The sequence below is a fragment of the Pogona vitticeps genome, chromosome 1, assembly GCF_051106095.1.
Source record: "Pogona vitticeps strain Pit_001003342236 chromosome 1, PviZW2.1, whole genome shotgun sequence".
NCBI lineage: Eukaryota > Metazoa > Chordata > Lepidosauria > Squamata > Agamidae > Pogona > Pogona vitticeps.
In genome coordinates this window covers 161,908,626-161,921,264 of record NC_135783.1, presented here as the reverse complement: position 1 = coordinate 161,921,264, position 12,639 = coordinate 161,908,626, and positions in this window count along the sequence as shown.

The window sequence follows — 12,639 nt, the reverse complement described above, 5'->3', positions numbered from 1 at the left end:
TATTTTAATTAAGATTTAATTCAGCAAATAAATAATTAGGCTCATAAACATCCAGGCAAATTCTTTTGAGCAGATATCTGATGTGGTAACCAACCTATTGTTTCAGCCAGTGGTGAAGTCAATAGGAATGTGAACAAGCCCAGGACATTTTATGACATTTCTTTCAGTTTTTGAAGTTAAGAAATCTTTGTAATATTGTGGGACTGGGCCCATAAATAGGAGAAGATGTGACAGGATTATGTTTTGTCATTCCAGATATATATATTTTAAAACCTACTACCGGGCATGCTGCATTGTATCTACTATTTTATGCTTTCTGTATTATCATCTAGACAGATTCGTGTATTATGCATTAGATCCTTTCCCCTTACTGTTTCTCAGGGTGTAATTCACAATAGCAGCACAATAATCAGATCACAGCTCTGATGCATCTCGTATACAATTAGATGCACAGCCCTTGCTTCTTCTTTTTTTCACTCATCTGTCTGTGATAACTGACCATATAAAGTGAAAGAGGTTAAAATAATCTCACCCCAATCACTGCTGAGCAAGTCAGCTTTTCTGTACACTCTCTGTGATCATCTATCTCACCTGTGAGGAATGAAGATGTTCTGCAAAGGGCGAATGCTGCATGCCATGCTCTTGAGTTATGGGTCATGAATGAAACAGAACGCTTGCCCTTGGGACATGAGCTTTCCCACATGTAATATATTTTCCAAAAGTGCAGTGTGGTCATAATTCGTGGATGTCTGTAAACTCAGAATTATTGCTACTGCTTCAGTTTGGTTCAGGATTTCTAAGCAAACTCATAATGTCTTCGTAAAATATCCATCTCACTGATGGTATCCACGGCTCTGTCTCAGGCTCCAGGCACTTCTCCCATAGGTCATATGTGCAGTTAATCACATAAATAACCAAACAGCTGCTAATAAACTACCTATTCATGGTCCTTGGATGCCCTCCATTACCATAGCACCTGTGTGCCTTGCAATCCTTTAATGTAGTTATCTTTTCATCAACCCTGTGATGTAGAAAAATCCTGCTATTGTAATTTGAAGGAACTGACCCAAGACACAAGAAGGTTAAATGACCTCCCCAAGTATATCCAGGTCATTTCCAACAGAAACAACCTAGATAGCTGAAACCCATTCATTAAGCAAGAGGACAAACATACTCCTATTTAAAAGTGAGGGAGTTTTGCATGGCATCCAAATGGGCAAGACCTCTGACAGTTCCCCCCATTTTTTGCCCCATTTGCACACTACTTCTTGAACATTTCATGACTGCAACAACTAAAAAGCTCCTCTAGCTTCATCCCCGTATTTGGATACTGAGAAGGGCAGGGGCCTTCCGCATTTTAGGGAAAACATGAAAAGAGTATCATCTTGTGTGATCCAGAGTTTCATGGGTTAGTGGGGATGTCTTGGGGACCATAACCTGTATTTTTCCAAGTCCCTATTTAGAACCATAGTTACTATGCAACACTGACTCTTCTGGTTAATAGCACTTTGAACACCCGAAGGTACATTATAAATGTTGCATAGTATTGTTAAGTAGTATATTTATGGGAACTTGCTTATAGTATCCACACAGTGGCAAAGCCTTCGTTATGGGTGGACATAGGTGAAACTGTAGTCAGTTAACTCTAGCAACATCTTATTTTCTCTTTGGAAGGTGGATACATAGTTTGTTTAGGGGCAGGTACAGACTTTGGGCTTCTCAACATGGTCTCAGAGGAGTGGACTAGAATGGTTTAAATAGGATTGCTGGAAGGTCCAGTATGCCATTTGGTGCAATCCTTGCATTCAAATGGCATATGGACCTCAAGCAACCCTATTCGCTATCTGTAGCAGCCTGCTATTAATTTACCAATATTGTGAAGCGGCTCATGATACTGGCAAATTAAAAGAGGAAGGCTTGCTTCAGATCATTTCCAGCAATCAGATGCAGTAGAAACCATCCAAATTAGAGTAATCCTACTCACACCCCAAAAAACTAGAAGTCCTGTGACAGGGTCCAGAAAGGTGCAGGTAGGACCACTCTGCGGTAATCAGCAAATACATTGTCTGAGCACCGTCTTTAGGAACAAACCAGCCCATTCCTACAATGCACCAGATAAGCTAAATGTCTATATAGCCAACTTCCTAGACAGCCAAATTAGCTGCAACTGCTGCAATTTAACTGTAGCATCCCTAGCTTTGTAACAGGACAGCTACATAACACAATGAGAGGGTACACTATCAGTATAGAATGGAGGGGAACCACGAATGTATTTATTCTGTGGAAGATCTTGAGTGCCTGAGTGCACACATTACAAATTCCTGAGTCAAAGATGGAGTTTGGAAGGATGATACATCTTCTTTTCTGCTGTTACATAAACCACTTTGCCCAAATTAGTATTTTGCACTTGGGTCTGAATGACAGATCTCAGGGTTGAGAGAAATCACCACCTTGCAAGCCTGATGTCTGACCACCTCTGCCATAGGCTACTGTTCGCTACAGCCCATGCAACAATCACTGGGCAGGCAGGAAGGCAGGCAGGCAATAAGGATTTAAAGACACCTTTGGTCAAAGCTATCACGAATTGTTTCAGTATTACTTCAGGGCACAGCACAGTATTACTTCAGAAAACACAGCAAATGTTTTCATAGTTTCCAATTGCGGTCCTGCATGAAGAAAGGAGCATTGGCTAGAAGCGACAGCTGGGCAAGTCATAGAAACACCCTTGTCAGGAGGCAGAGTCCCTTGTTGTAAAGTAGAGGCACTGCAATGGAGCAGCAAATGTCCTGCCAGGCTGCACTGATAGATCAAGCAAAGAGACCATGGAGGCAGGATGAGGCACCATCAGGTTTGTATGCCAGACCCATGCAGAGGCCCATGACTCTGGGAATCCCCATTCTTAGCTACATCACACTGACAAGAGAAGAAGCAAGGAGGATTGCAGGCAGAGAGACATGTAGGCAAAGCAATGAACAGAAAGAAACACCTTTGTCAGGCACTGGCCCATGTTATGGTGAGGGAGTGCCATGTTGCAGCAACATAGAGTGTTTTACGTTTAGACCTGGGATGTGTCCTGAAAGGACAGCTAGTTAAATGAGCAAAAGAAGCAAGCTGAGAAAGCCTTGAGATACATATATGTCATAGGCCTGGCACAAGCCATGTTCAGCATGACAGCAATCAAAGCCTGTCACTTTCTTGTAGCACAAGTCAGGCAGGGAGACAAAGTTAGCAGCTTTCAATGAGAAATACCCTCACCAAACGGGTACAGTCCTTGCATTGGTCCAGGCCAACATGTTCTAACAGTAAGGGATCTTCTATGAATTCAGAGTTGAGGTGCTGCACTAGAAAATGAACACAAAATATATGAGTGGGTCATAGTTGAACAACTGTTCTAATCACACAAGAATGGCACTGATGCACCTGATCTCCTGCAACACAACAAGCACTAATGAATGAATATGGCCCACAAACCATGGGGAAAGCTGTTGGGGATGTCAGGAATGAAATTGCCACTGAAATTGCCATTGAATCTTCACATTTATGTACCATATTTTTCTGTGTATAAGATGACCCAATGTATAAGACAACCCCCACTTTTTTATCCCCAATTAGAAAATATGATCGCTGCTTTCCTTCTCCACTTCCTAGGCCCCACAAAAGCAGGATCAAAGGGTTGCAATCCTGCAACCCTTTGATCCCTTTCTCCCCTTACTTCCGTTTATAAGACGACCCTCAATTTTTAATCTAAAGATTTTAGATAAAAGTATCATCTTATACAAAGGGACGTGGTGGTGCTGCGGGCTAAACTGCAGAAGCCTGTGCTGCAGGATCAAAAGACCAAGCAGTCGTAAGGTCAAATCCACGTGATGGAGTGAGCTCCCGTTGCTTGTCCCAGCTCCCGCCAACCTAGCGGTTTGAAAGAATGCAAATGCAAGTAGATAAATAGGGACCACTTCGGTGGGAAGGTAACAGCGTTTCATGTCTAAGTCGCACTGGCCATGTGACCACGGAAGATTGTCTTCAGACAAAACGCTGGCTCTATGGCTTGGAAACGGGGATGAGCACCGCCCCCTAGAGTCGAACACGATTGGACAAAAATTGTCAAGGGGAACCTTTACCTTTACCTTTTATCATCTTATACATGGAAAAATACGGTATGTTCAAAATTTTTATAATCAGTAGTTTTATGAATGAGTTGGGTTTTTTTTTCCTGAACTCAGTCCTTGCCCCCAACAATATTTAGGAATCCAGCCCTATTCCTAGCTGTAAGGCAAAACAAAACAAAACCCAAAGGCAGAAACAGAAACAAAGCACTACTCCTTCTTTGCTTGTCTTGTCTTGCTGTGTCTCATCACCCTTGTTCCTTGCCCATTTGTTCAAAGACTGTGATTGTTTATTCTGTATCACAGCAGATCATGGAAGCTTTCCTGCCACCTGAAAATATATGGCAGGTATAATAAAAGGAACTACTACTATCATATTGATCCCATTAAATTAACAAGAAGTAAGTTGTCTGGTTTCTGGTAACTTGAATCTTTGAGTCTTCAGTTTGGATTCATTCTTAATGTTACTTAGAATAGAGCTGACCTGTAGAAATAACTGATTAATATTTAAGTTTCACTGGCTAGAATCCTATGGATGTTTGCAAAAGGTTTACTTAATTTGCCTTAGGTAATTGTGCCTAATAGATGAGGTGTCTTAGTTAAGTGCCTGGTCATGCACCCAAATGCACAACTGGAGAAGCACCCCAGCACCATGAATTGGTTGCAATTACCTGCACCAAGCCTTATGTAAACACCAATAGGAGGTTTGGCCACTGTTTTAAAACAGATCTATTTTATATCTGACCAAGTCTGGATTTAATATGTGGTATGAAACTTGAGAAGATTTGGCAGGGGTCTATTTCAGGGACAGGATATAAACTGGAGAAAGAGATTTTCAGTGTTCTCTGCTCCATGAAATTGCAACGGACATGCTTTTCATTATTCTGATCTTCCATCAACATGAATCCTAAGATGCACATCAGCAGGAAGTTACACTAAACTCAGCCCAAATGTGACATTTATGAAGACACTTGTCAGGAGCAGTCATAGCAGTAGGAATTATTTTGAGGTGAAAATGTGTCCACCTGCTACTAATACATATTGTTTGGAGCAAAGTGTATGCATGTCAGAGTGTGGTGGGGAGGTGGGGAAGGGGAGAAAAAGAAATCCTTAAGGAAAAAAAATCCTGTAGTAGGCAACTTAGCAGCATTTCCTATGACAAATGTCTGACAGTTTCTTTCATCTGTACTAGTCTTTGATTTTCCTTCTTCACAATTTATCTATTTCTAGTGCCCTCTGGTTTGGTCTTAGCCTTTTCCCTGTCAGTTGCCAGCTTCCTGCCCTGACATAACATGCATCTTAGAGTTACCCTTGAGCTTTCGGTGTCAACAGTAAGGATAGACCAAGCAGTTTGAGATGTGAAGATTAGGGGAGGCAACAAATATCTACCAACTGCTGAACCGTCGAAGGAACATTACCAAAATGAACAACCTTTGGGATGCCTAAAGTGGAATTCCATGTTATAGTTGCCCACACAGCTTCACCTTCAATGGTAAATAGATTTGCAGATATTAATAGGAAATCTAGACACAATTTCTTAGGGCTCCTTTTTAAATTACTGTTATGACAACAGGCCCTATACTCAGATGCAGGATGAATTTAGGAAGTCCCAATATCACATTCATCCAAATTACATTCAATTTAATGGGCAAATGTATACATGTGATGGCCAAAATCCTGCTGAGCTTTTATGCTAGTGTAATGCAATTATTGTTAAGTCTCAGTAGCAAACTCCTGCAACTTAAGGTATCACATTTGCTGCTGTGTGTTGAGTCACAGTTTCGAAGTAACTCTTCTAGAGTCAGAACCCGAATGAATTTCTAAATATTTTGAAAATATAAATACCTCTTCACTAAAATATCACAACAGAAAACCAAAAGTGGCTAAAGCTTCCTCTAGACCAGTGGTTCTTAACGTGGGCGATAATGCCCCCCAGGGGGCGATTTCATTTTTCAGGGGGGCGGTAAAACGAAAAGGGGCGGCATGGGGGCGCTGGAGCAGAAGGGGGGCAGTAGGGGGGTGCTGGAGCAAGCCAAACCTGTGAAGATGGCTGCAGCCTTTTTACAGTGTGCATGAATATATATTTTCTTCCAATCTTAATTTAGTTTCAGAGTTTTCGTCTTGAAATTTTTAGTTCCTGCATTGCAGTTTGTTTTTATGCCCTTTTAATATTTCTTTTTGTGTCTTAAAATTCACTTGCAACTAAATCATTAAATGTTACTTTTTGGGGGCATTTCATTTTCTTGGAATTGAATTTTGTTTTCAGGGGTCATTGGATTTAAGTGTCTTAAATAAATAAATAAATAAATAAATAAATAAATAAATAAATAAATAAATAAATAAATAAATAAATAAATAAATAAATATCAGTGCGGGGAGGGGGGGCGATGAAAACTTCCTCAATGGCTCAAGGGGGCGTTTCTTTCAAAAAGGTTAAGAACCACTGCTCTAGACCATGCTATCTCACACACTTGGGAAAAGCAACACTACTGTGTGGCTTTTTGTATGTGTTAAATCAAACCTGTTCTGTGCTGGTTATGCAGGCTAGTGTATTCTGGGAATTATACTCCAGAAGAGTATCTTTTCTCTTCCCTGGAGGAAAGTCTGGCACTCCCGTTACAAGAACTACATAACAAGTCTAAGAAGGAGTCTGTCAGGCACTCAAGCTGTCCCCATGCAGCAGGGAATAACTGTTTTTTAAAAAGTGTTACAGCATCTAAAATTATCTCCAACTTTGTTAACATAAAAGCAAAGTTGTCTCTATATCTTTTTGTTACCTATCAAGCAGCCTATGCATTTCCGTGAAGGATGGGTACAGGTTAACTAAATTCAGTTTACCTTTTGTATCTATCAGACCAAATTCTTACTGCACCGGGTGGTTCTGCTTGAATGTAAATCTTCTTGAATATGGTTTTATTTATCTATGACCAAATAATCAGGCATTGAATCACAGTATTTTTTTCTCAGCCCCTTTTACTCAGAAAATCTCTCTCTGTGTGTCAAGCTTTCAAAAACCCCTAAAGACTTACGTTGGTGAAGAGGGTGGAGATTTTTTAAAATTGGAAACCAGGTCAAGTCAGTTTGGATGTTCAAAATGTCAGCATATTGCATGCTTGAGAATTTGCACATTTGGAGTTTGAAATCTAAGAAGAAATCTATACAGACAGTAAATTTATGTTCCGTTTCTAGGCACAACACGAAGAAATTTCTCAGGTGTAACAGAATAGTGCCTGCACATTAGAAAGAACAAGTTTTAAAGAGGAGAAAGTGTTTCTGATCAACAATATTGAAAAACTAAATAGAAGAAAATAGACCAAAAAGGTGGTTGGGCCACGGGAAATAATCCATTAATATTAACTGAGTAGAAAAAGAAATAAATGGCTGTTTGTGCTAAGAGCTGGCATAGTCCTATGGATAGATATTCCTTCCTTCTCATCCATGCGGGAACAAACGACACAGCCAAGAACAACTTTGAAGCCATCACACCAGACTTTGAAGCTCTGGGAAGGAAACCTAAGGACTTTGGAGTCCAGATAGTTTTTTTTCATACATCCTACTAGTCCTCAGAAGAGAAAGTGAAAGGAAAATACTCTAAGGGAATGACTGGCTAGGACAGTGGTGTCAATACGAGGGATTTGGTTTTTGGGATCACAGGCTAAGCTTTCTAGATGATAGACTGCGAGCAAGAGATGTCTTGCACCTCACAAAGACTGGGAAGAATGTGTTTGAGCACTGCATGAAGAATGTCATCAGGAGGGCTTTAAACTGGATTGGAAGGGGGAGGGAGACACAAGCACAGAGTAAAGATAGATGAAGCCTTACGCACAAGAAGAGGAACAAACTGAACAGTTCTAATGGGAGTTGATAATAAAATTAAGATTAACAATCACATTAATAAATCTGTACAAAGAAAAGCAGGCACCAAATCAAACAATATTTGGATTGAAACGACATAATAATCAAATACCTGAAATCGTTAAATTAGGCTTTGCATTTCTAACATTGTGGGACTCAGGTTTGTTGATAAAAATGACAGGTGGGGGGGCATAAGAGAGGAAAGATTTGAAACCACTCTTTTACATCAGTGCTCATCTACTGTGGAATTTTACCAGCCAGATACCAGGTAGTTGCAACGGAATTATCATGGCTGTCATCTGAGAACTGCTGAGGCTGTGAACTAGGGCAGTAGGACCAAATCAGTTCTATCCAGCAGTCATGCTGAATTGCACCAAATGCCTTGTTACTTTTCTCATGGTTCTGTGATCAGGGTACATTATTGTGATCCTGCACACAGGTTTTGATTCAATTAGTTAACTTTTCTTAGAGTCCTAATGTAATAGTCTGGTGTAGAGAATTATAATCAGATTAACTTCTGTATTCTGGTGTATACATGCTGGCACACAGGCATGTAAAGGTAAATGCACACACACAGGGAACTGTCATGACAGCTTAGCTAACAAGATAATGTGCAACAAAGAAATCTGGTGTTCCCCCACCTTACCTGCAGGCCATGCACCTGGCCAGGCTGGGATTAGTAACAGAGTAACAGACAACTGGCAACAGCCCTTCACTAGTATTGCCACAACTCTCTGAAAGCACTCATTGAAATTTAAACCTGAATGTTTCAACTGATCTGAATAATTGGCTTCAGCTGGCTATTTCTAAATTTGAAGCAGCGGAAGGGGTTAGTATAAGGCAGGCCTGAGGCTTCAAATCATGTCACAGTCCAAGCTCTGGCTGAACAACAGTCATGCTGCAAAAAGGTTGAACTGATGTCTGGAGTTTGTTTGGCATAGCAATTCCAATATTGCATTCAACATTGCTTTGGTGGACCTGTGCTCCTTGTAGAAGGGGTGAGGAAAATTGCCCTTCACTCCTCCCATTATAGGGAAGAATCGCTCTGGCTTGCATCCTTTTATTTAAGCACGAATCCATGTGGTCCTTACACAATATACTGTAAATGCAAGAGAAGGTAACACTTTTTTATTTGACCACTACCCCCACAAGAATTCTATGCGAGCTTTCATGAATTAAAATTCATTTCTTCTAGCCTTGCACTAGCGTCTTGTCAACATTACAGAAAAATGATACATGAATGTCTCAAAAATTCATGGCACAAGTTTGCCGGACATCCTCTTAAGATAGGTTTAAAATTGGTTACAACTAGAGATGGGGATATTCGTATTCGTATACGAATATCCCCACACAGGTGGCGTGAACGAGGGTCCAGCCCCATGGGGCCGGACAGTCCACTCACTGATACACTATGGACATGGACAGCGTGATTCTAGCAATGGCTCTACAGTGCGTGATCCGCTCACCACTCTTCGACCTTGCAACGAGGCTTGTCCTTCTGCCTCCTGCCAGGAGTGGCAAATGGATTGCGCGCTGTGGAGCCATTGGTAGAATCACGCTGTCTGTGTTCATGGTGGATTGGTGAGTGGACTGTCCGGCCACATGGGGCTGGACCCTTGTTAACACTGCCTGTGTGGGGATATTTGTATTTGTATCCAAATATGAATACCCCCATCTCTGGTTACAACCAGGCCTTGAGTATGTAGTTTAATCTTTCACCTGTGGTAAAATGGGATTGGGATTTTCCACCAAGCTATTCAGACTGAGGTAGCTCATCACTCTACCATGTGAACTACCAATCAAAAAGTGACACCATACAAGGGGAAATCCCAGAAGGTGATCCTTTTTTTCATTAATTAACTACATCTCACCCAAACACAAATTGTCCAAGTTGTGTTTCACCAAGTGTGAATGGTAGTGAGCAGAAGAGTGTGTCCTGTAGACCAGTGGTCCCCAACCTCGGGCCTCCAGATGTTCTTGGACTACAACTCCCAGAAACCTTCACCACCACCTCTGCTGGCCAGGATTTCTGGGAGTTGAAGTCCAAGAACATCTGGAGGCCCAAGGTTGGGGACCACTGCTGTAGACCATCTTGACTGCTGCCATTGGTGTTGTCAACATTCAGTCTACCCTTTGCCATGTAAAACTTGGCATTCTTTTTCCTGCTGGCAATGCGGGCTTGAATGTTTTGAATCATTGGCACAGAAGCACAATATTTCACACAGAGAGGTTTTTTAAAGAATTGAATATCCAGGTTTTTTAAAACCGGTGTTTAAATATGCATACACCACAGGCAAATTCCAACAGAAACTTCCTTCATATAGAATCAACCAGTGCTAGAGGATTCCAGAAGATGAACATATGATTATACTATGGCTACTGGGAGAAGACAGAACAGCTTGAATGTTTCTGTAGTCCCTTTGTACCAAAATTTTTTGAAGAGCTGGTTTGGACTTAATGAAATGGTGAAGCCAAGGTGTGAGTTGTTATAACACCTACAATGGAGAAACATACACACCTTTTAACCAGTGGGGTAAACTAATGTTGCTGTGCTTGTTCCGCAGAATGCAGACTAAAAAGTTATGTTCCATTTTCCAGATTCTTTACTTTAGTTATGAAAGCTGAGGAAGAAAAGCTATATCAAATTAAAAGTATTATGGGCATGTTGTGTGTATATTTTCCAAAAATTGTCCCTTTGTCTTTTAAAATAAAAAGGGGGATAGGTTGGAGTTAGTGAAGAGTGTCACTGGAAACCAGGACATTTTGGAAGTCAGTAACTCATATAGTCACCACACATCAGAAGAGACTTAATGGCACATAGCATCTTTGAAGTTTTTTCTTAATTACCAAACTCTAGTATAGTGACAAGATGGGTGAATTAAGCACAAAGCTCTACTAACATCAAGTAAAGACAATGCCCAGCCACGAAGCAAAAACCAGCAATTTCACAGCTTTAATGAGTGAGCTTCTGAATATTTATTTTCTACTTTTAAATATATATTTTAAAATCTTTTAAAAATATTTTACCAGAAATAGAAACTCCTTTTAATATCTATTTGGACAGGAAGAAATTAAAAAGTTGTCCTCCTGAGAGTCATTTAATTTGGTCCTGACTGATAGGGTCAAGAGTTCAGATATCTCTTCCTGACTCTCAAACTGAAATAATGTTTCTAATTGTTTAGAATAGTCATCTTGATAATCAGGTTGTTCATTTATTTATTTAAAATATTTCAAAAGAAAATCTGAGGGTTTTTTCCCTTTTGAAAAGGCTTATTTCAGAATCAGTATTTTACCCCTGAAGCCTGGATTCAATCCAAATTTTTAAAAAAGTTGCTTGGACTAACCATTATCTCTCAAGATATCTCTCAAGGTGTTGAACAGGAGTTCCCAGCACCACTACCATTCACAAAGTGACACTACACAAGGGATAATCCTAGAAATTGACTTATTTTTTCATCTGATTACCACTTTCCTCCAAGCACAAAGCAATTGTCAGGGCTGTTTTTCAACAAGTATTAATGGCATGAGCAGAAGTTGGTATCCCACAGATCATCTTGACTGCTGCCATTGTTGTTGTCAACATTCAGGCAGCCCTTTGCTATGTAAAGCTTGATATCCTTTTGAGTGATGGCAATGTGGGCACAACATTGTGCAGCAACATCCTCTCATTTTGAATCATGGGTACAGAAGCACAATATCCCACATTCACAAACTGGAGAGTTTGTTGAAGTATTGAATAATTTATTTCTGGAAATTTCCTACCATTTCTTTTGATTATTTTTCCCTACTGGAAGAGGAGGTGTTGGGTCGTAGGAATCAGAGAAAAGTCCTCATATTCTAGTACTTTGGTGGTGGTGGGCGTCTTTCATTGTATTTTTGCCTTTATTTGGTTGATTGCCATTCTTGGTTTTTAAGAGGGGGGGGACTATGTGTTTCTTTTAAAATTTGCTCCTCTCTCTCTCTCTCTCTCTCTCTCTCTGTGTGTGTGTGTGTACAGGGTGGTGCTTTAAATTGCTGTTTTGTTGATTTATAGCTGCCGAGAGTGGATGAGTCGCCCAGATAGGCGGGGTATCAATCAAATAAATAAATAATAATAATAGTAATAATTTATTTGTTAAAAGTGTATATTTTTGTGTTGTTTGGGGATTGCTTTGTTTGCTTCTGAGTGGGTGGGCTGGTGGGGATTTTGTGAATGTGCCAAAGAGCCACTGGTCTCTCTGAACATGATAATAGAAACTAGCACTTGCATACATTTGATTATGCTTTTCTTTCTCTTGTATCAATGCCTTCTTTTGGACTAAACTGATTCTCTTTTCCCTTGCCTCTCAGAGTTTTTGGAGTAGTTTTAAGTTTTTTGTATGGCTTAATTCACAGTAGTGCCAGGAAATGTGAATGGGGAACCAAAAACAAAATAACCTGAAAAAGTCTTTCACCTTCCTGTTAAACAAAAGAATTGTCACACTTAAAAACACAAAACAAAAGAAAAAAATCCCAAAGAAACAACTATGAAATTTTTGCCATGTTTGTCCCTAGATAGGATTTATGCAAACCAGATTACTGTAATGAAACAAACTAGATGACTGTAAAGACTCATGTAATTACTAATGGGTATTCACATAAGCAGAGCACTGTGTAGTTGTGGGAAAGGGAGATTTCACAAAGGGATGGTTTCACATAGCAC